Source organism: Anser cygnoides, chromosome 4, assembly GCF_040182565.1.
Source record: "Anser cygnoides isolate HZ-2024a breed goose chromosome 4, Taihu_goose_T2T_genome, whole genome shotgun sequence".
NCBI classification, from domain to species: domain Eukaryota; kingdom Metazoa; phylum Chordata; class Aves; order Anseriformes; family Anatidae; genus Anser; species Anser cygnoides.
The window spans coordinates 36,242,580-36,268,252 of NC_089876.1; the positions used below are offsets into that span (position 1 = coordinate 36,242,580).

The 25,673-nt window shown below is 38.1% G+C and overlaps 2 long non-coding RNA genes across 8 annotated transcripts in view; both read right to left on the reverse strand.

Moving 5' to 3' along the window:
• LOC136790683 (uncharacterized) overlaps nt 1–25,673 on the reverse strand; it is a 387,684-nt gene that overhangs the window by 148,036 nt on the left and 213,975 nt on the right. The window lies entirely within an intron of this gene.
• Nucleotides 1,685–16,882, reverse strand: LOC125184555 (uncharacterized). Its single transcript, XR_010831097.1, has 4 exons — nt 16,408–16,882; nt 8,380–8,686; nt 7,148–7,195; nt 1,685–5,328 (listed from the first exon to the last, which is right to left on the reverse strand). It is a non-coding gene; the product is annotated as an uncharacterized lncRNA (long non-coding RNA).

Consider the following 25,673-nt stretch of genomic DNA (forward strand, 5'->3'; position numbering starts at 1 on the left):
GCTTCAATAGCAACTCTAAAGTTCAGCTTGACCTCTCTGTGAGCTGGGAAACCAGACCTGATTAAGCACAGGTTAATCAACAGACCCTCTCATCCATGGAACTGCAGAATAATTTAAGTTGGAAGGGACCAGTGGAGGTCACCTAGTCCAACTCCCAGCCCAAAGCCTAGCTTCAACATCACATCAGGTTGCTTGGGATCCACTATAGACTTTGTATCAAGCCTAAAACTCAGAACAGTTTTGTCTAAGATGCTATTACAGGTAATGGTACAAAGAAGGAAACAGCATACATGCACAGAGAACCAAGAGTAAAGGATAACTAGGCAGCTGTGTGCAGTGCTGCTGAGATTCAGTTATTAGTTTTGCCTATACAATTTGACACACACCACCAACAGCTAACGTGTCATGATAATTTCACAGAGCATAATTACTGGCCAAGCAAAATTTATTTCAGAAGTGACAGCATTAATACTTAGTAATAATTGATATAATTTAATTCACAGCACAATATCTTACTTTTATTTCAGTGGGGTTCTATTCAGATTTAGAGCTCACTGAACTGTGAATATTAAGAAACCTACTATGACAGCAGACAATGTAAACAATCTACAGTCAGTTCTTGGTTAAAGTAACTAATTCTGCTATTAAAAATCAGCAGCTCATGATCACCCAGTAATGCTTTTTGTTGGTAACTTCAGGTCTACATATCATGCTCTTGTTGGACTGGGCTTCCTTTGGGATTTGCTGTTAGAATGTGTTAGTTGACTAAACTTGTAATAAAAAATAAATAAATCACTATTTCTTTCATTTGACTACACCATATGTTTTTGGATTCCATATTTCTGATTATCACCATAAAAATACATGAAAATTAGTTGTAGGACTAATAAAAATCTGAATCAAAGAACCAGATCAAGGAGTAAAGAAGGACATTGCTCTTCTTTTTCCTTTGTTTCTATCTAGCTGTTACTAATGTACCTGAGAACAGTAATACTACTTCTACCTAAAGATGATTGAGAAATGAAATGCAAACTTGCACTTCATCTAAAATTTGGATCAATAATCCACTCACTTCATTTAATCTCTGCAACAAAATACAAGCAAAAAGAGAAGACACTAACTAGTAACAAGGAAAAGATTCCAATAATGAAAAGAGAAATACAGGAGAGTCATCCATTTGGAAATAAAACGTATTTCATGCTTATAGTGAATCATGATGTCTTTTACATGATGCCAGGCACAATCAAACTGAGCAGAGGTTTACACAAGAATATCAAGTGGTACTCTCTGAGGACAGCTTGAAGCCTCCTGATTTTTTTTCCCTTAGTGTTTTGGTTTATCTGTGCACATTCTTTGGGGAGGCAAGGAGGTAGACAGAGGATAAAGATTTGCTCCTCTGCCTTTCTGAAGACATATTTTTTTTTTCCCTAATCCATCTCTTCATGCACTGTGAATTCTTCCTTCTGTCTCAAATGCAGCTCCTACTGCTTAAAAAAATAAATAAAAAGGTAAAACAAAAATCACATTCTCCTTAACTGTGATTTCTCTCCGAATTAAGGTGTTTGTTGAAGGACACTGACAAAATTAAGAACAAACACATTGGAAATCCTAATTCAGGATATGAAGTCAAGAAGAAGAAAAGATGAATGAATTCAATTTACCTGAATTAATTCAAATAAGGCAGTCTTCTTTAGTCAAAACTCAAACTGAATCTGTATCAGAATTCTTTAGAAAGCATCTATCAGTATTTGATAAAATATTTGCCTCTATTTATAGCAACTAATTATATTAATACCTATATGTATACCTATACATTTGAGTGCCAAGAAAGCTCTTAGATTAAAAATAAATGCTGACAAACAAAACTGATTTCACATTACAATGCATTTGTTTTCTTTTTACTTGGCCATTGAGATTTCTTTGCAGTGATGAGTAAATAACTGGAATTACAATACTTCACATTACTTTTCTGTGCAAGTGGAATCCTTAGCAAAACTAAAAGGGCACTGAAAAGAATTCATGGAAGGTCTACGGCTGGCATAGGATCAAACCTCAATGTGCCATCTGGCAAACTGTTTTGTTTACTTCGGCTACTTAAGATGGGTGGGTGGATGAGTAGGAATTTACTGGATTTTTTCCATCTTTGGCTTTTTTTTTTTTTTTTTTTTTTTAAAATGTGTGACCAAAGAATCTCTTTAGTCATAGGGGATGATTGTTGCTTTTCTGACCTCTTATGGATTGTTCAACTGTTTTTCTCATTTATTTGTTCACTTCCTTTTTTTTTTTTTATAAGGGGAAAAAAATGCCAACATTATGTATTTGCCATGTAGTAATTCTTCTCTTCCACTTAGGACTTCTTGCTGCTCTTTACTCTCCCTGGCCCCTCTGGAGTACCAAATATCTTGTAAAGGTCATGATCAGGTACACATGAATTTTTCTTATTACAAGATGGAAAAGCAATTCTTGGCAGGGTTTGGGTTTGTATTTGACACTGTATTATCACTATAGGAATTTGTGCTTTGCTTGATAATTTCTGGGATGTCTCTCTTATTGGACTTTTTCCTCACCTTAAAATAATGAACAGAAACAACTTGATATTTTCTCCACTTACAAGTCTTTTTAAGTCATTCCCTTGTTGAGTGTTTTACTTCCAGAAGATCCAGATTCATCCTCTTGCGTAATTTGTTGTGGATGAAATAAAAAAATCCTTGGGAAAAAGCACAAGTCTCTGGATAACGGGTTACTGGACGCCTTCTGAGTTTGCACCCTTGCATTTTTTTTTTTTTTTTCTAAAATATACTGTATTACAGAGATGTCCTCTTGTATATTGTGACTTTTGACATAAGCAATAATATTATACATTAATGGCAAATATAAATATATCAGAAGTATCAAAGATCCAAACAGAAATTTTTCAAAAATGGGGATAGTTAACCTCTCTCATTCTGACCTAATCTGTAACACCATTCTAATTCTCTTACCAGATTCAATTCCTTCAATTCCACAGACTACACTTCCGCTCTTAAATTATTGTGTGTATAGATACAGCTACCATATTTCACACAAAAAAAGCTGCAGCACTGTCATATGCAAAATGAACCTCCTATTTACCAAAAGAAATTTGTGTAATGTTTTGCCATGAAAGCATGTACTTGTGTGTACATACATTTGTTTTAAATGCACAATGAAAGAAAAATCTGTGTGTTTTCAGAAGGAGCACTGAAGTATCATGTATGTACGCTCCATGAAATTCAGTCGCTATGCACACTGTCAATGCAGTATGCTGCACGCGGTTTCCATTCTGTTCCCCTCAATGCTTTTGGAATCAATTGAAGTCAAAACATCCTGGAAGGAAAGTTCAGTTTTTGCACCCCTGGTTTCAATTATTTTTAAATCTGACGCACAAACACAGCTTTTTAAGATATGTGAGCGGAGTGCCAAATAAGGATCTTTTGATTTTTTTGAAATACATGTGGTTGAAATCTGAGACCTGCCTGCTGCCAAGCCACAGTATTTGGAATAGAACACTGGCACAAGAAAATAAGCCATTGTTCAGAGTATAATTTTAAGAGGAACTGTCCTGCAAAAAGGAAAATGTAAATTCCCAAACTTTAGCTCATGGTTATAGGACAATCCTATAATCCTTTTTTTAAACACTTGAAAGTTGAAATATAGATTCTATCAATGTTTATCCAAGCTCTCAGAAGTAATCTTTTGATATAAACTATACTACAGCCTTCTTAATTTTTTTTTGTACATTATAAAAGGAATAAAAATTACATGAGATGAAATACACCATTTCATCGATGTTATTTCTTGTCCTGTGCTATATGTGTTCACACTATTTGATTTTACATGTAGCTCTTTCAGTATTTTTACTATTGATTGTAGTAGGAAATAAATAATATAACAATAATAATAACACGCTCTTACTGAGATAAAAGGTACCGCTTGAGGGAAATACTGTATCATTAAGTAAAGTTGAGTAATTTCACTTTACTGATTTCAGATGCCAATAGACCAGATTTGAAATATATATATAAATACTTGAACATTTATTTGCTGTCACTGTAATGGAGCCACATCTTCAACCACTGGCATTCCCAGTTTGGACTGAGTTAACAAAGTTAAAAGAAATTAAAATGCAAAAAGTGTTTCATAGGTTAATGAGCACTGAGAAATGAATACTATTACAGATAACTTTTCCTGGGATGATGGATAGAACAAGATAGACATGACAACATAAAGTATAAGAGTAGAGAGAGAAGTTTGCTATTTAACTTTTGTGACATGTAAGACTACATTAGAAAGCAAATTGCTACACATCATGGATGTTCACACATAAATGGATCAAAGCTGAAAGATTAAACTAAGAGAAGACTGTCACCTTGAATGAGAAATTGAGTAACTTACTCTAATCTCAGGTAGCGAAACAAAGGAAAACCATCTAAATAGGAAGGCAAATCATCTTTCAGATCATTAAACAGAAGAACATACAACAGGAGATTTGCTGATAGTTTATTCTAATGAGTGAAATAATACAGTCAATGAGAAGAAGCATAACAGCTCTCTCACAGCATATATAGCAACATCTCCACTAGTTTTAGGTCTTCAATAAATGTGCTCCTTCCAGCACTCGATGCCAGGCTCACAAAGTCACAATGTTTAAATTGAACTTAGAGGGGAAAAAAAAAAAAGAAAGAAATTTAGTCTCAATGTCACATTCAAGACTGAAGCTTCAGCTTTCTCACTTTTTGCCTGGTGAATACACATACTAGCTGAAAGTCTTTCATCAGTTTGCCACCCAGCTTTCACTACAATACAAGCTGGAGCCTACTTAGTCCTACACCTACCTTTGAGAGAGTAGAAAGAAAAGAAAAATAGCACATTCACTAAAAATGATGCTTTCTCAGAGAAGAGCAGTGATATCACTGAATTTTAAGGTGTCAGCATTAAGAGAACACGCTGGCTTGGACAACCCAAGAAAGAAACTCCTGGGTTAAGCATTCAAAGCTGCCTCCTGGAAGATTCTGTTAATTAGCAGGTTACGTACCTGCTCTAGAAACCTTCGAATATCAGTGTCACTGCAATTAGCCACAGGGATGTTTCACTGAGAGAAAGAGGTACAAAATCCACCTTTAATATGCAAGATAAAGGAACCAACAGTTTTCCTCCATGCAACAGAAGGCAGAGCATGGACAGAAAAAGCCTGCTCCTGCACAGGCTCAGTCATGGGAGACGATGCTGAAATCCTCGAGTACTTCCTAAAGAGACCATGGGCCAACCTGCCCGGGCAAAGCAGCCCCTCTGCATGGAGCTCCAGCTGGCCTGCAAAGCAAAAGCAAAGACAGAAGAAACATCTGTCAACTTGAGACACCAGGACCCTTGACTTTTTGGCTCAAGTTTGCCCTGTTTGTTATTGCACATAAAGCCCCAACTTCAACCAAGTCTCAATGCACGACAGAGATGGTGGTGATAAGAAAAAAATATATGTTTTTTCAAACTTGCCTTACAATCGGAACATCATTTCCCAAACACCAACACACTCCTCACTGCCCATGGATTAGACTGATTTTACATAGTTTCACATTATAACTGTCTTATTTAAGTAATTTACAGAAATGAAAACTGCTCCAATGTTTATGCTGTTCTCAAGAGCTTTTTCTCAGATTGTTTTGCCTTATAAATAATTGACTTTCCCTTTTTCTGCTCATCCTTCATTTGGATTAACACCACTCAGGATGCGATATGTCATGCGTAGAATGGTGTAGCGTCAGTATGTACTGACATAGTGTGGACAAAGCCCACCCTAGATAATTTTTAGTGAAGTGGGGTGTGTGTTGTGCCTGTGTGTGCATATGTGCATTTGTTTGCACTGAAAAGAAACAGAGCAAAACTTATTGTAGTGCCTGTCATCTGGCTTCAAGTCTTTGTTATGTCAATACTCTGAAATAATCCTAACCCAAATATTTTCTTTTGATGCCATAGAAGCATTAATGCATGATAGATACATTTGGAAATTATTTATCCCTCATTAAAGATCTCTAAATAGAAATGATGTGAAACACAGACTACATGCAAGGTCTAAAAACTAACTCCTTTGGTCTCCAAGGTACTGAAAAATCTCACGACATTCTCAGAGCAAACAATGCTCAAGAAACAGTCGATAAAAAGGCTCAGAGCTTAAGCTGAGTTCAAACAGAACTTTCAGACAATTTTTTCCTCCTAGAATTACCTTCAGACAGGGATTCCATTCTCCATCACTCATTGTGCTTGGTCTTTTAACTAGAGGATTTCCTTCAAACAAGACATATGGCGCAACTGAATAAATATAGCTGGGAAAGCTAAGGGGGACGCTACAGCAAGACACCAAGCAGCTGGACCAGTACTAACAGAAGAGTATTTACTGAAATAAATGTCTCATGATTGCTGCTACCTTTCCTCAGGCATTACTAGGAAAGATATAATGATTCTGCCTCATCTGGAGGCCTTCAATTGGCCTCCTTTAATTAGCATCCTCATGAAATTTCTGAACTGTGTAACAACATTTCTATGAAACCCATTTGCAAATGATTCAACAAAGCTAAGCAGGCATCGAATGCTACTCTCAATGAGAAGTGATCTCTTCAGCAGGTGCCTAGTTCCTGTACATGTGCTTTTTGTTTGTTGACTCCATTTATTATTAGAACCATGCAGATTTTGGTCAGTTAGGGTTGTCCTTTTCAGTTACAGAAAGTATCAATCAGGCTGTAGCAGAAGCAGGTGGACCTGCTCTCAGCTGCCCCACCCTCCTCACACAGAGTCTGTATCTTGATACAAGACTTCTACTGCCTGGAAGTAAATATCCCATATTCTAAATATGTTGCGCATGAGGGGAAGAAAGGAAAAAAAAAAAAAAGCAATAGTGCTAACAAAGCGTATTTATTAGGTTAATCAGACCTATTGGCACCAGCATGATCAAAGGTGAAACTTTGAACAAGAATATTTTGAACAAGTATATGACTACGAGCCCTATGACCACTGGCCACATAAAGCAACATTCTGACATCTCGTGAACAGAAGATCATATTTAAAAAATCTAGCTGGAAAAAAAAATCAATTATTCAAGATACAGTAGTATGTAAGTAAAAAAAAAAAATAAAAGTACCTTTATGATGCACTCTTGCTCGCAGAAACTGTTGTACTTCTTTCTTATCTACAATTAAACCACCAACAATGCGTTCATGGGATGTGGTATAATCAAACTGAAACCCAATGTGCTCAATTGTACTGGTTTGTGCTATTGAGTTAATAAATGCATTTACAAAATAATGCTTTCCATTTCTCCAGTGAAATGTTTTTCCATGTGGTAAGAATGTTCAGGTCTGACTGAATTTACAAGCCGTAATGAGGCAAATTTAAAGTGAACAAGGCCATTCTGCGGATTAAAATGTCAAGGATGACCTGTCAGCTCTGTTGACACAGGATTTGTGGTTTCCTACAGAAATAAATACACATTCCTAACTTGATAGGCAGGTAGAGCCCACTGATTCATACATCTACCAGTACTTTTCTTCCTCTACACTGATAAAGTTTCATTATATTTAAAAGATATTACTAGAATCAGATTAAACGTGTGGGCTCACTAAGGGCTGACTATGTAGCAGCAGCATCCAGTAAAATCACATACCTCTTAATAGTACTTGGTATTGAAGAGATTCAAAGTAATTTATAATTTCAGAGTTAAATTTCACATCATTTTAAGTATAGGGAATAGGGTCATTCCCTCATTATGGACTAGGAAATGGACACACACATATCATGAAACATCCAACATCACAAAGGATTTTGGTGACAAGGCTGGAAAGAGAATTTGATGCTGTGAAGTGTTTAAACTATTAGATGAGGGAAACAGTTTGCCAGCCTCCCACACGCACATAAATGGAGTTTTGCTGTTGATCTATTCAGTTATTTGGCACTGAAAATGCTTGCAAATTTAACAGCTACAGCCATAACCTCATTAAGCAAAACATTTCACAAGAGTGACAATTTCTTTATAAGGAAACCCACTCTTGCCGTAACCTGATCTGCTGCCCTGACACCAATGATGTAATCCAGGGCAGAGGCTCAGAGTAGCATCTGGTAAAACTTGATGATTCAGTGGAATCTGGTAAAACAAGAACTGGAAGGGCCAAATATATCTTTGAAGGAATTCCACTGATGCTTGAAAAAAGAGGAAAGCCAATACAACGATGCCAACAAGATTACATTAGGGATTAATCTAGCCTGAGATCAACTTCACCTTCCCCTCTAACTACTCCACTTAGATCTATTAATTGGCTCCACAGCACCATTCCTCTTGGGTTAGAACAGCCTCCCCAGCTTTAAGGTTTCACTCACCTCTCTCTGCTCCTGACAACTTCATCTCAATTCCCATGACTGTCTGGCTCCAACACTACGCTAGCTCACCCCCCCTTTGCCTCCTTCTCTCTTCTGTCTCATACAGCTACAATTTCATCATTGCAGGCCACTTGCTGTCTGCACAAACTGTACACCAAGGAGAGATGTGCTCTTTCTTCACGCTCACTTTCTTTTTTAATGCACAGGCTGTGCTAATTAGCTTGATAACCTATTGCATCTTCCCAGGAAAGCCCCTAGGAGAACTTATGCGAAGTTCCTCCTCCACTCAAATTTCTTCTGGACCTTACTGCAGGGAGAAACACAGATGCTAAATGAAATTATTTCCACTGAAATTTCTCTGCAGTTAAAAATAAATAAAAAAGAAAAAGGAAAAAAGAGAACGTTTAAGTTACTGAGCATTTTCACAGGCAGTCTCAGTATTTGTTATTCTAAAATTATGAAAGTTTTGTAGTGAGTTTTAATGTGGGGATACAGCTGGGGAGGAGGTTGGTTGTTCTTTTTGCTCACAAAATGGTCATGGATAGGCATTCATAGTTTATGCTTGGTTGTTTGTTTTTTTTGTTGGTGGTGTTTTGTTTTTTTTTTTTTTTTTTTAAAAGGGCAAACCTTGAAAGTTCATTGGGAGAAAGGAAAAGATTCCAACCTAGTTCTAGTGAAAGACACTGATCCTGCCCTCTCCCCCAGCCTCTTTCCCACCCTCACCAGCACTAGGCTGGGGGCTTGTTTAGAAACCAGAGCAGCACTGAAAAATCCACAAAAACAGTGATGGTTTGTGGGTTTTTTCTTCCCCCAACAATATTTTCAGGTACAGAGCACAAAACTAATTCAATAAAAAGAGTACAAACCTAGAATGACTGGTACGCTGGGTACTTGACAGACCATGAGATAAAATATACTTTTTTTTTCCTGTTGTATTATCATCTTTATTTATTCACTGCATGATCCAGCAGGGATTGAATGGATATTTTGGAGGGAAAATGAGATCAAACAATCATGTTAAATTGATATTTTGAGCTTTCAATTCCAAAATATCCTGCACTTATGGTTTCAGAGAAAACCCTCAAAATTCCTTCCATTGTGTCCACAGACAGCCTGGAGCTACTAATCAAAGAGCTGAGTTACCTTCCCTTTCCCTGATGGGACTTAAGCTAAAACAATTATCAGTCCTGGTAACAAACATTGCCAACAAAAATTCATAGTACTTCTGGGCTGCTGCAAGGGAACTGAACTTTTTTCAAAGCCTGGATTATCTCGTTTCAGGCAAGTGTCTTTGCGAGTGCCTGACCTGTCAGTCATTATCTCCTCTCTCTCTCTTGTGAAGAACGAATGGGAACATAAGGGAAAACTCCTCCCCACTCCTGGCTGGGATTCCCTAAAGCTCTTAACCCATCAGGAGATATGGAAAAAGGATCTTCTCTTGGAGGCCTTGTTTCACCACAGCGAGTGCCTCAGCCACACACGCTCACAAGCTTACACACACACACTTCTATTCCCCATGACAAGTGGCAATTGGAGCAATTGCTGACTTGGAAAGTAAATTGGGAAGTGTTTAGTCTATTTTTAGCGGTCTTTAACGCAATTTAGCAGCTGCAAACAAACAGAGAGCGCCAGCAACATACAAGCAGCCTTCTGGAGACCACAGTTTGGGAACCACTGTGCTACCACATCAGATCTAGCAAACACACACCGCGGTCAGCTTCTATGCAAGACCAAGACCTCAGTGCAGTGGCAGGGCAGGACTAATGAATAAGAGAAACGAGGATATACTGGCAAGCTAGAGACCTCAATGAAACTTCTGGATTGGGCAGGAAAATACTAAGATGGCTGAAGAAACTCCTGCACAGAGTGGACCAGAAAATCTTGGTTTCCCGTGGACATGTATGCTCTGTGCTTATGTATTGCTGTAACTCCTCTTTTCCCCTTTCTCACAATAGTGTGCCCCTAAGATGCCCCCAGGATCTCCCCCATGCTCCACCTGGGTGCTGGGCCAGGACATGTCTGGTTGCTTCCAAGGCACCTGAACAGTCAGGCAAGGATTTGTATCAAGGGCCAGAAGAAGTGCAAAGAGAAAACAATACTATCAAGTTATGCCATAACCTTTGTGCCTAGACATAAAGGGAACTCTCAGATGGGGTTTACTCACGCTACCCAGGCACTGATGTCAGCAGTACTGGTAGGAACTTCCCACCTTGGACCTCCACCCTTATCTTTTTAACAGGTTAAAAATATGTCAGCAGAGAGTTACTACAGAAGCAGGTATAGCACAGCCACATCAACAGCACTTCCTAGGAAAACAGTATCTGTGAGCTGCTAACCCTGCAGCTCATAGAAATCCAAGGTCCAAGAGACACAAGGATGTATCAAACTGATTTGATATATGCCCCTTAAAGGGGGAAAACGTGAAGGTTTGGGGGGACACTCAATGTTTCCAAGGCATTACTGATGCATACCGCTTTTCTCAGAAGTCCACTGCCAATGATAATAGGAAAAAAAAAAAAAAAAAAAAGCAGTTTCAGAAAAAAAAACTGGTCAAATAGAACTAAATTCTCTTCTGGTACAAACCTGCACAAAGCCAGTCACTGTAGCTGCTTTCATTGAGGCTGGCAGAATAACTGTCAATTGAACTGACAGAAGCTGAAGTAGTATAGTATATACAGTAGTACAGTATACAACAGGAAGAATATTGCAGTAGAAGTAAAATAATTTTAATTTTATTTTCTTTTATATATTTTTTTTAAGGTTTGCATTGGGCTTGTACAGGTTTGATTTCAAGATTTGGCCAAAATTTGCCTGTTTGGTGTTAAAAGCATAAACTTTTCATTTACTATTTGAAGGACAAAGCATTTTACTACCATCAGTCACACCAAATTTTGCTCAGTGTCCTGCACTGTAAAAGATTAGATCAACTAGTGGATATTTTAATAGCAACACTAACATCTAACTGGAGGGTCAAAAAAGCTTTTTAGAATCAACTATTGATGAGGCCAAGCTGACAAATTCTCAGCAAAATTGCAAATGTAGGTGTTAGCTGTACAACCTTAAGTCACAGAACCTAACATTATAGTTCATGGCATTAATTAGTTGCATTAAGCAGGTAGTTAAGGATAGATATCATCTATGTCATGTTCTTAATTGCTGATTTTATTCTGATGAAGACAGTCTTTCTAAAATTGCACAAGACACTGACAAATACAGAAGCAACTCTCAGCACAATTCAATTTGTTGGTGCCATAGGAAAACTTTTTTTCTGAGCAAAGGAAAGAGGTGGCACACACTGGCTGTCTAGACAGAAAATAAACCAGCAGACATTTACAAAATGGGCTTGGGGTGTTCAGCTGCGCATGTGGCACATTTACTGTGAGATCTGGGCCTGCAGTTAGGAATGCCACCACAGGCTCTGCAGGTACCACAGGTACCAGCAGTCATGGCTCTTCCGGCTCTTATCGCTCCCAGGGCTCTTGCAAGAGCATTCCTCCTGTTCAAGAAATGAGTGGTTTATTGTTCCTCCAAAGTGGCTTATTCATTCCTAATGATTTTGAAGTACTTTGCACTTTCTTTAACATGACATTTTCTGAATTAAGAACATTTCAAAACAGATGCTTGGGATAAAAACATCTGATATTAAAAACATTTTTTTTTCCCCCTTCAGCACTAGACTGCTCTCTTATGGGAAGCAAGTTTATATGTATCATCTGGTTGCAAAATGTTGCTTTAGGGCTTCAGCACTGGAAGCATTTAGCGATTTTTTTCTGGTCTCGGCACTGTAAAACCTCAAGAGAATTCCAGGACTTCAGAACTTGCTGGATGTCAGCAAAAGTTATCAGAAATATGTAATATGCCAAAGTCTATATTAAAAATACCCAAGCTATTTATTATAATGGAAACAGCTCTATAAAAACCTATTTTGTAATGTATATTAATTATTCAGAACTGCTCATAAATACTGCCACTTTCAGGACAGACCCTGACCAGACCTTTCCTTTATTGCCTTACAGTATCACAAATTGCCTTTTTGGTACTAACTGCAAAGTTGTTTTCCCTGTATTACAGGTTTTAGTTGTTGGCAATTACACTATCAAATTTTCTTTACAGAATAAATAGAGAAGTTTTGATTTGTGTTTGTAAATAGTTGCATAAATATTTTTAAAGGTCAGGCAAAGGTTCAGAATTGTACCCCTCAAATTTCAAGATGGATGTAAGCGACCAAATTAATTCTGCTAATTATCTGTTAAATGTATTTGCATGCTTGAAAAATAGGGTGATGAAAAAAAGACTTCTGTGTTCCAGAAAATGTAACGTAATGTCAAGATTATTAGGGAACTAATGGAAGTACCAATTAAACGCATTCGCAGGCCACAGTGCCATTATGTTAAACTTTAAAATACAGTGTTAAAAGGTCAGCAATTCATATCTATTTTCCAGTATTATTCCTTTAAGTTAAACCACATTTTCTCGCCTGACTGGAAATAGTGCCAGAGTCCATTCCTCTGAGCTGATCACTAAAAATCCAGTTTGGGACTCATGCAGAGCACCTAGGTCTGCTGTTTGCAAAATGTGTCAGATCACTCCATAAAAAGAAACAGACTGAAGAGTTCTGGTAACAGCCCGACACAATAATTTATAAGATTTATGACTTCTATATAAAGGTAGGATTAGCACAATGTATAAAAATTCCAATTACTGACAGAACATTTACAGAAGAAAAAAAATATTGTTTTCAATAATTTGGAAACAAAAATGTTACATTTCCCCCACCCATTTTTTTTCCTTGAAATGCTCCATATCTTTCATCGCTGCACCTTTAAAAGCTAAGACTGTTCTCCTGTCTATTACATACCTTCATTCTCCAGGGGAAAACTATTCCTGAACTTGGTCTTGTAACTAATGTGGTGCAAGTTCAAATGAGAAACTGAAAATCCTACTCTGGTTTCCCAGCCTGTCCTCAGTTAGTACTCAGTTCTCATGCAATGTCAGCTGTTTGCACCAATTACAAAGTAATCAAAGAAAAAATAGCTCAGTAAGAATTCTAACCTATTAATAAATACTAATTTGCTCCTATATATATGTTCTCCTATTATGCTAAGCATAAGTAAATGCAGATTCCAAATATAAAATGCCCCATTCTTCTATTTACTAGTTTTTCCATTATTTTAAAGAAAAATAGGTTCACATTCTCAGGTGCAGATCAAGCAATGCTGGAAGCTAGAGGAAGTCATATGCTTAAAGATAAAACATAGCTGAATTAGGAAATCGATGTTCACTGAAGCTCACAACTTTTTTTTTTTTTTTTTTTTTTTTTTTACTACTATCAATGATCTCCTAAAGCTTGACCAAAGGAAATCCCAAGCCTGCTACGCCTTCAACCTAACATAAACTCTAATGGAAATCCAGAGTTTCTGGTAGCTATACAAAGTTCATTCTAATGGATTACAACTAGCATAACAAAGCAGTTTGTATAATCCCCATGACAATATCTACATTATAAAAGAATCAAACTAATAGATAATGCAAGTGAATGCTGGAAAACGTATAAATTGGAAGTCAGTGTTTGAGTCTGAAACTGACTTTCATTAGAATTAGTCATGTTTGCATAGCTTCTTTCCACAAATAACAAGCCATAGTAATTTGTTACCATCGTAAATTCACAATAAGAAAATTTAATTATAAATATCTTGAACTATCAAATTGAATTTGCAAGTGCAATGGACTCCGTTCTATTTTGCAGTACAGTGCATCCCATCAGGAAATAAAATCATTTCTGTGACCGCAATGAATAAAGAACAGCTTTCTAATGGTCCCTACCATTGTAGGGTTGTTACAATACTGGAAGTCTTCACACAGAGAAATCACTGGTATTTGAAGCACGTCCTCATTTAGATTTGCCATGAACATTGTATGATATGGTGGTGAACAGTGCAGTGGCCTCCAATAGTCCCAATGACAGGGCTAGCAGTGTTGTTATGGGGGGGAAGAAGGGGGGAGTCACTTAAAGTGGGTTTAACAAAACTGTAAAACTTATGAAAAATACTCCTGCTATACACAATTACAGAGGCTTTGCCAAATGAGAGAATGTTTGCTGAAGGACTTTCACAGGTATTTTCAAAATATGAAGGTATATAAGATATTTTCACAGTTTTGTACGAAAGCCACAAAGTATAGTGAAATCAGTTGAACATTCATTACAAATTATTCTTTGTCCTACTTCAAACAGCACAACCAACACTGTGTTAGGAAGAAAGCAGACAGAGTGTCCTGAAAACCTGAATTTACTCTTGATTGACTTCTGTGCCAGTTCAAGTTTTGTATTCCTTTTCAGGGTTGTCCCTTAGAGACTAGTCTTGAAATTATCAATACTTGAATCATTGTGGCGTATTCTAAGTAAGCACAAACATTTCTCCAGCAGCTCAGACAGGAGAGCACTGCATACCTAGCAGGCCACGTGTACACCAAACTACTTCACAGCACTGCCCAGGACCACAATTGTGCACAACTCTGACCAGAATTCAGCAAAAGTAAGTCACTCTCTTTATTCCCTACTGTTTTTCAAACACTTCAAAGTGTAAGTGGCTAATATACCCATGTATGAAACCAGGGTTGGGATTCTGGACAACAGTATCATCTTTGAGTGTAGGCAACTACATATGGCACAAGACCATTCAGGATGAGAAATTCCCCCCTACAACAGTCCATCAATACCACATTGGATCCATGGCTCAGTACTTGCCTCCACATGCCACCATGCTACCCACTGTAAGAGTAGCCAGCAGGGACACAAATAAAACTTCTGCCAAACTACCAATGCCCCTTGAAGTGCCATTCCTCTTTCTAAAAGCATCTAGAAAGCATCCTTAGAAGAACAAGGTCCTCCAGTCATGACAATCTCAAAAATTGTCTCCAAAGTATTTTTGTATGACAATTGTCATTTTTTCCCTCCACTAAAATAAACTACTGTTAAGAATGCCCTCATATGCAAAAATAAATAAATAAATAAAATAGCCTTTTTATTTTCAAGTGGAAGAGAACCGTGAGGGATTGCCACACAGAGAAATTAGTGAATGAAAAAAAAAATAAAAAAATCTAAACTCTTACATATCTTTGATATGGTGATATCAGAGTGGCAAAATCATCACCTCTGACAAAAAAACTGCACAATTCTCATGAAATAAATTTTTCTGGGGAATATCCAATGGAGTGCTGAAAGCAGCTATCATTACATCCTTGGTCTGAAATCTTTGCTACCTCACTTAGAAGTGGCAATCCGTAAGACTACGGGTCAGCAATTTCTCCCTAAATGTCCAGATGTCCACTACTGCCCTAATCTCAGATTACTGTAAATTCACATCAAGAGGAGATGAAATTATGCATGCCAAGGGCAACGTGCCTTGGAATTCTGGTCAAAATTATTTTAATTTGCCCTTTGACACAACATGCAGGTCAAGTGAATGGACAGGTAGAATTCCTTTCTCTTGTTATTACTATTCTTATAACAAAAGGTGAGTTTTTTTGTTTTTTGTTTTTTGATTTATAGCTAGTTAAAACAGTTATTGAACAGCAATTGTTCAAAGCTGGGTACACTAATGAAAACAGATGAAAACACACAGAAAATCTCATCTGCCATCCAGACAGGCAAGAAAGTTTATGCACATCATTACATTAGAACATGCATTAGAAAATGTAAAGATATATGCAAATGTTAGAACACTTCAGAATTTGACACATTTGGAAAATTCTGGCTGAGCAGACCATCTAGACACTTGTAGGATCTCAAGGCGGCTGTGTTATTTTTTCTAGGAAATTATACAGGAAATGAAATAAAAGTGTGTTTTTCTAGCTAACTGGAAATGTGTAGCATGAAAAAGAAAAACAGAGTCTATAATTTAACACTAATATACGCCTGCTGTCCTTATGTCCTACCAGTTCATAAAATCAAGAGCTGTTGTGCATTCAAAATGTGCTAACCAGCAATCCATAAAACTATAGTATCTAGATGAAAAACAAACTTCAAACCTCAGTGCCACTCATATCAGCCACCCACTCCTTTCTGCCTGTTTTGGCAATAATGATGTTACTGCTGCCACAGCACTGTCGCTCAGTCACACCCTCACCACCCAAGAGGTCCAAGACCTCTTTCCAATTTTCTACATGATGTATTGCAACATAACATGAGATGTCAGGTAGCCAGCCCTAACTGAAGTACAACATCTTGGGACAGATTCTAGAACTCCTGGATAAACATCATAGCCACTCAGAAAAGCTCATGTCACCACTTCAGCAGTCCGACGCTTGGCAAGGTACCAAGAGTTAAGGCACTGGAGTGGGAGACACGGTTTGCAGATCAGGAAGAGAAAAGTGATGGACAAGGTGGTGAAGCAAGGCAGATAAATTACTGTTACAAAGTTAAATAGAAGAGGGTGTTCGTGGAGAGAATGATGAAGGAGAGTGGGATGGGACTTTTCTTCATGAGAGATATGAAATAAAATAATTGACGGGATTTCCTAAGGGTTATATGAATTCATACAACAATCATAAATCTCTACTGTGTCAGACACACACAGTAACAGCTTTTCTCTTGTTTAAGCTCTGTGCTAGAAGACTGAGATGTTAAGTAGACCAAAGCCGGCATATGGCATATGGGCAATAAAGCAGGTGTAGGGACCCAGGAAGATGTTCAGTGAATTTCAGTTTGGAAGACAAAAATTGATAATATGACATCTAAAAGGGTTTCTAGAAAACTAGAAAAATGTTTGTAAAGTAAAATGATGGAAAACAGGACAGCAAATTTAGGTCTGGCTAAATCATAGAAGAGTACCAGTTTGGAAACCACCAACTAGTGAATTTCATATTCTTATTTCAGAGAAACTTAATTTTAAACTTTGTGATTGTTATTGAAACTTAGGTAAATGACAGATATAGGTAAGTTACATACATCTCACTATCCTAAACCTCTGTACCTATACTTCGGTAATTGGTATGTACAAAAAATCCAGTAATTAAGCCTTAAAAGATGTTGACAAAGTCATATTTGTATGGTATTTAAATAACATAAAAGTAATGCAGCAATCAAATGTAGCTAAGTTTCCTTGTATTTAGTATTCCATGATTAAATCTAAAGAAATGTGCTTGCAATAAGTTTCTGTATTTAGTGTACAGGAACCATGTTAGCAGGCCTGAATCAAACCCTGGTTTGTTAAATTCTCGTAAGTGAAACCCCAAGTGCTACAACTACCAGAGCTCCACACAATGAAATGCAGCAAATCCACTAGTTACACAAATACTGAGGATGACACTAAAAACATAAGAAATTACATATTTTCCCTCTTATTCCTTTTGGGAAAAATGCCTTCCGCTGTTCTTAACACTTCCTTTTCCCCAAGCACCCAGACAGCAATCCATTCCTCACCTACGCTTTGCAGAGGCTGCTACAATACAGAATGCGATGGGACTTTTTTCCCCCTTCTCCATGACGCTCAGATGCACTGGTCTGTTTGGGCTCATGCTCATGAGAAGGCACCCACCAGCCAGGTGCTTCCAGGAACCAGTACAGCACTACAGGGCACGGCCCAGCCCCTGCCCCATGCCTCCTGTCCAGCAGCAGCTCCAGGAACCCGCACGGTGCCATCCCCAGCACTGGGAAGAGCCTGCGGGAAGGAAGCACCACAAAAGAGCTTCCTCCGAACAAATTCCTCTTGTGAATAATGTTGCCTCGCTGGCTAAGGGTGAATTACCAGATTTAGAGATGACATCAGGAAGGAATGGAAAAGACTTGAAAAATACCATTTAATGTGCTTAACTTTCTTCTCTTGCAGCCAAGAAAAACTCAATTCTACATGCTTGCAGAAGAGCTTTGATCAGATGTTGGATTCCCAGGTGTTTCAGTGCTGTGATCTACTAAGAACAGTGAAACTCTCCCACCCTTCTTTTAAACACCGTGGAAGGGAAAAAAACATTTTCCAGAGCATCACATGCATGCACCTCTAAATTACCTTGCAGGTGATGCACTGGGAAAGGGTACACGAAAGTAGCCACCATTGGCGAGCCATGTTACAAGGTGCAGACATTGCTGCTCCTCTTCCATTGTCTGTACTTCTGTACAGGGCTCAGATCTTTGTGAAGTGGCTCATGAAACAGCAGCACAAAACTACATTGCCAAGCAAAGAGAATTTTCTGATTTATATGTTGCTTCATCTTACTGTAACTGAGCATCTCTCTTACATCTTTTCATGTTATGGTAGGCACACTACATCCTAAGAGCAGATTCCAATCCTGACCCTAACACTGATTTTCTTAAATGCCACTGTAACAAGTTTGACAGTTTCTCCTATTATATTTTAGTTGTTGACATGCCAGTTATTGTCATTGCAGTTTTCTATGATGTTCATTCCATGTAGACTATAAATAACTCAATAAATAATGCTCAGGAATCCCAAATGAATACACAAATTTCTTTCAAGCATCATAGACAAGATTAATTGCAGAGACAGTTCTGCGACTCTAGAAAGCAATTTGATTAATCCAACACAAACTCCTTAAAGCAGGCCGTGTAATGTGACTTCTCAAGCACATTTTGCAGGAAGCTGAGAGTAGTCCTTGCTCCACAGATGCTATTACTTAAGATATCAGCTTGCAAAGCAGTCAGAGATAGCTGAAGCATGTGCATAAGGGCTTTGCTTAGCTGGGGCCTAACTGAACTAAACCAGAATGACATAAAAACCTCAAGCTACACAGGGATGTAAGCAATGCAGTGCTCAGTATCATAACTTCTAAACTGCAGTCACCTGGCCGCCAGAAGAGAGAGCATCCTGTGCTTCCCCAGGCTTCAGGCAATCTGAATTAGCAGGATGCCTCTTACCGCTCAAGATTCACAACTTTGAACTCTCTCTTAAAGCCTTTACTTACAAAGCCACACATGGGTCACAGTCTTTTATTTGTTTGGATTTTTTTTTTTTTTTCTGGATCAGAAGCGGGTGGTTGTTTCTTAACATGAAGTACGTGTCTGTAGCATTGTCCTATATACAACAGCTGAGTTGCTGCAGCAGTCATTAGCCACCTTGCTTAGCCAACTGACAATGCGTCCCTTTCAGGAGATCCTCAACAACCAGGTACAGGCTAAACTGCAATATAATCTCCCTCTACACTGAAATTATTTCATGTTGCATAGAGTATTGGGAGCAAGAAAGAAATACATTGAAGCAGGATAGGCACATATGAAGAGAGTGGGACCCTAGCTGTCAGGGGGCTTATCACTAAGTCATTAGAGCAGGAGCCAAAGTTCAAAACTATCTGGAATGCCCCGATACTCTGATTCCAGGGGAGAAAATAAAAAATAAATAAATAATATGAAAAGAAAAACCCACACCACAAACTCATCTATCTTCTTTACTTACATGAGTAAAGTAGTAAGGTTAGAAAAATTAGAAAGCACAACTCTAAATGACTTTTGGCCGCTTCTGTGGTTAAAGAAATAGTGATCTTGAAGGGCACAAGGAACTTGAAACCACTTAGAAGAAAAGGAAGAAATAGACAAACTATTCAAATCCCAGTGGCAAAAGAGCAGAAGATGTGTTCAGTAAATCAGACTAACAATATTTATGTAGCTTAGGATGGGAGACAACCAGACAAGTACAAATCTTCTAGCCAAAACAAAGTAAAAGCAGATACAGAATTTAGCAGTTGTGTAACAAAAACAGGATCGATTTCTTTAGACAAAGACCTGAACAGCCAAAACACGACAAACCTGCTTTCCTCATGACACTCCACTGATTGCCAGGGACTGACTAGGAAGGGAAGAATGAATGCTTTCACACACTGGCACATTCCCTTCCAGAAAACCATCTTGGAACACTTCCATTTATTTTGTAGCTTAATTTCTCATGTTCAATATTAAAGTGATACAATTTATGCCTCAAAATACAATTTCTCATTTTATCCATATAATCTGAGAATTTATCTGCCAACTAGCAAAGCAAAATTATCATATTACCTTACATTTCATAAGTGCTTGCGATTAGGGTTTATCAGTAGTATGTACACATATACATCAAAATATAAAAATATTAAAATAATATAGAATGGAAGTCAAGATGAAATACACAGTGCTGTTCTACTTTCCTTTGCAAATATCTATTTGGAATGAAAATACCTTAACCGCTTAAAATACTTTGCCTTCAATAATTTAGCTTCCATGAAAATATTTCATTGTTATGTCAAGGTCTCAAATCTATTATTATTGTATTCTTTTCATATCATAAAATCATGGATTGGGGCCCTCATGGACTATAAAAGCACAATCTAGGACTGTATGCTAGAGTACAAATGATGCCACAAGAATTATTATTTATTAAACTAACCAGAATATATGTTGTTAAAATTTTCAAACTCTGAAGAAGTGTAATGTAAATATTCCTCAAAATTGCTAACAAGGGTTCCAAAAGGCTTTCAATCAACAATTTTCAAAAAAAAAATAAATGCAAGAAGTTAATGTGATTTAGTCAAAATTAATGAAACATATACAGTTTCACAACAAAACTACATAAAACTATGCTGATTAATTGGAAACCTTGTACCTGTCTGAATTTTTTCACAAAAGGAGGCCAATACCCACAATTATTTTGCTGGGTTTTAAGTCTATACTACTTTTTCTTTAAAAAAGAAAGATGAGCTGAAGTCATGAGCTGAGCCACATACGAATACATCAGAATCGAGATACAATTGTGTGATGAGATAAAAAACTAATTTGCAGCATTCTCCAGCCTTGCCACAGCCCTGCCTTGTCCCCTTTCCCAGCTGTAAGACCGCCACAAATTAAGGAAAACCCCACGTTGGCCTGGCTGCCCAACAAGCCCAAGGCTGTTGTATGTGGGCAATGGCCCTTCACGTTTTACTCTTGCTTCAACTACACCTGGGCCCATCTTTTTTGATTTTTAGACCCACTTCTTGTAGTATTGCCCACAGCTTGCTCTTCTCCCAGGAGACTCTCTGCACTCAGAGTAAGGAAAATCTATAATTACCTAATTAAGGTGGCTTCTGACTGTTTTGCTTTGTTTCAGGTGAAACCAGGCAAATGGGGCCAGGTATGGATCATGAACCCATACGTACATTGAGAACAAGTACTTGCATCAGAGAAGCTTGAAAAAAAAAAATCAGAAAAAAGTAATTCTCTGGTCAACTTCTCTGCAGAGATTTCTTGCAAGTACTTTTGTTGAGTAGAAATTCAATGAGTTAAGAAGTATCACTGGCTGATGTGCAGTTCTTACGATAAAGTGATGTTATGGAGCCTCTCAAAAAGAGTTAGCAACATTTTACACGCATTTGCATTATGTTTGTTCATTCATGAAAGTGCATTTTTATGTATTGTCATTAAGAAAAATCGATCACTTTACTTGTTATCCTTATAACATTACCAGTTCCTCCTAAAAAATCCCATAGCTGGATCAGTTTACCAAACGTGAAACACAAAAGGTTATAGACCGCCACCAAAAGTTTCTGAAATCGCTTTTTCAAAAAATACAAATCATTGCGCTGTGACATAATGGTTCATTATCAGATGGTAGCCATTTGTAAGGACCTTGTGCTAGTTAACACTTCAACTATATAGCCACATAAGGTTTATACACGCTTCTCCTAAAGTTCTCCTAAAACTCAGATGTAGAAAAGAAAGAAAAAATGAGATATCAAGAGAAACAAAAAAATGCAGACTATAAAACTTTAACAGTAGGTTGGATGTGTATTTCCATCAATTTATACTAAATGGTACAATTGTCAAAGGAGAAGATTCCATATCAAAGGTCACGCGTTATTACTGTTCTTAGTTTTTTCCTCATGCTTTCAATAAATTGCTTAGCTTTAGCAAAAGAAAAAAGTGGCTGTGGTAATGTAGCAGCCATATGTTATACTGTTAAAGAGGTTAGCCCAGCTTTCACAGATTCTTGAGTTCAGCTACAGCTTGCTTGCATCTGGTCTTTGTCTAAATTTATTAATAGCATGGAAAGAAATCTAAATTATGTAGCAGTGTCACTAAGATCATGCAGGATATATTCACTCCAAACTGAAGTACAGTATTTAGGAGTTTAAACATTTTAATAGACTTTAAAATAAGACTGGACAACGCACCAGAAAATACATTTGAGAACAATCCTGCTTTGAAAGGCTGATGAATTAGATGATCTAACCAGCATTTTCCAGTAATATTTTCCCCAGACCCCTTCATTTTCTGTTATCTCATTGTTCCAGTTCAGCATCCAGCACGGCTCAGAGATTATCCTTTGGGCTCAGCAGCCCAGCGGTGGGACATAGTGCCTCCCACTGGCTCTCACAGCTATTTGGGAAATGCATGGCATCCCCCTCTTCGCCCTTCCCACCACTGCACCTGCACAGCTCGGTTGGTGTTCAACTCCAGGCTCTGCAGAAGCGCTCCTCAGCCCAAGGCCAGCCCAGCCCACACACAGGTGGTGCTAAGTGGGACAGGAAGTTTTCCAACCCCTTATCCTCCAGGGATGATGTGCACTGGAGATAACATTTCCTTTCCATCCCTTAGGGCATTTTCTGCAGTAACAGATGAATGATAGCTGGCATGATATGTAACGTATGGCTCCAAAGGTGTCTCAGCTACAGGGGCTTGAGTGCTCTCATACTCCCTTAGTGCACACACACTCCTACCCCAGGAAAGGCTCTCCTTGGTCTTCTAAAGATCAGTTATCCTGTTAAGGAAAACCATGGTTAAAAACTTCCTTGATGGACCACAACATAGGCTTCATGAGGCCTGCAAGCAACACTTCAGGCTCCACGTCATGTTCGAAGCCACATTCCACACGACGAAGGACCTAATAGCTACATTCCCATAGTTCACTGAAAAGCAGACCAAGGCGCGTCACTTGCCTCTTCATGCTTCCTGTCCATGCCAGTAATCAAAAGCCTGGTTTGTAGCTCTGGTTTAATGCCTCCAAACCATTCTCAGAAAAAGGCAAGCTTAAGATGTCTGTTGGTAGACAGCACCATACTAATTCATCTGGACCTGGTGCTCAAGAGACTGAATCCACTCTGGCTTAACAATACTCAGCCAGAGCTCAGAACTGCACGAACGCAGACAAGGAGTATGGAAAGTGAGTCTGCAGTTAGGAATGGGCTTGGATTTGCATTTCACTAGCAGCGAAGATGATGAACATCATTCCCAGTTACAGTAGCTAACAAACACGCGTATCAAAATCTTCATCATAGCTTTGCACTACATCAGCTTACTAGTATCGAGTTATCAAAGGCAGAGCCCTAACACCAAAGTTCAGGAGAAAACAAACAGTACAAGCAGCACATTTTGTAGCTTGTAAGAAGCAGAACTGGCTTATGTGTAAAGGCTCATATTTTTCTTTTTATCATGTTTGGTGTCAGCAAAAATGCCTGGAAAGTACTTAAACCATGAGGGGAGAGTATGCAGAATGGGGAATGTAGATGCTACAGCTGTGGGAGCTCCACCAGAACAACAGGCAGGCAGGACCAGCCACACACCAAATTCATCAGGGAACAGAACTGACTGGTGGAGGGATCCAGCGATCAAGACAGAATTGTTCCAGATCTATTATTATCAAGAGTGCATGTGGGAACTTGTACTGCGGTATCTTTCCTGTCGCTGGATGAGAACTTCAATAAAAATGCTGTCCCAGTGGTTTCCACAACTACACATACGCAAAAATATATGCATAAAATATGCATATGCATATTTTTTAATAATAATAATAAAATATGCATATGAATATTTGCATATGCAAAAATAAAATCTCTTAGGCCTTTCTAGATTATTTGTTATGGTGCCATCATGGAACAGACATGAAATGCAACTCAGACTGTGTCAGGTTTGCATTACTGTTTTTCTCTGTGTGTATTATATATGGTTCTTGCATATAGGTAAAAATCAAGACTAAAAAACCTGGATTTCACATTATTTAAATTCAAGACGAGAGAAAAAGCCAGCCTTCTCCAAAGTGCTGTAAGGCTTAGTGGGGATGCAGTTATGGGAGAAGGAAGTAGTACAGCCTTCCTTCCAGCTGTGGGGCAGGAATTGGCACTGTGTGGGATGGAAGAGCGATGCTGCAGGGCCAACTGGCAGTGAAATTGACGCCCCAGGAAAACAGCAGAGTTGGCAGTCAACCTAGTTTTCTTCTGTAAAGTACCTAGCGTAGTTTTGTGCCAATATCCTGTATTCATCCTGATATATTGATTGTACACATGACTTTCAAACAAGTTCAGTTGGAAAATATCATGGAAATGATCAAAAGACAGCCAAAAGGTCCTCTCTGATTTTCTCTTCTAATTCCCAATGGTAACAGTTACCTTATTTTCATTTTGATGATTGCTTTAGACTTGATGGAACTGCAATAGGTACAAGTGTCATAGATTTACCCTGAGTGTCCATTGAGCGTCAGTCAGGTAATCAGCCTGTAATTAGGATCACAGTCTCTTAGAACCAAATGGAGTTGCTCTTTCATTCAGATATCAGATGCGCACAATAACGGGGATGATATCTGACAAGCTAAACTCACAGCAAGGTGAACAGTTTTCTGACTTCAATGGAGATCCTGTGTGGTTCTGGAAGAATTTAGCTTTTGCTGTTTATAGAGGTCCATGTTCCATTGTTTGATCTTCCAAAAATCAAAGCAAACTATGGTTCTACATATTTTCCTTTAAATTCAGAGATCATTAAAATAAGCAATTTTGGACAAACAAAAACAAATCTTCACACAGCAGAAGAAAGGCTTGAGTTTTTTTTCCTAAACATGTATCTTCAAACTTTATTAATTTCAACAAGCTAAATGAAAAGACAACCCTGGAAATATTTTTTTATTACAGATTTTCAAAGAGAAACATGCAGGAAAAAAAGTTGATGCTGCATCATGCTGAAAATTCACATAAAAAAAAAAAGACAAAACCTTGAAGTAAAGCTGATGTGGAAAATGAAGAAATTACTTGTTGACATTATGGCCCTTGCTCTGAAGAAAGAAAGGGGCAAGCTAAACACATGCTTGAAGTAGAGGAATCGTGACAAAACCATCTCTATAATTGGAGACCCTTTGCTCTATTTCTTTGTTTTAAAAGGAGAAGGATGGGCCCCCATTTCAAGTGCCAAAATCTCAAAGAGGAGAAAAGCCTGAAACCTCAGAAATCCTCAGCTAAGCTCTCAGAAAAATGAGGCCTGTGATTCTTCTAGAGGGAAGGTTTCAGTGCACAGGCAACAAGAGCCTTTATCAACAACAAAAAAGCAGTTACAAGAGAGGATATACATATGC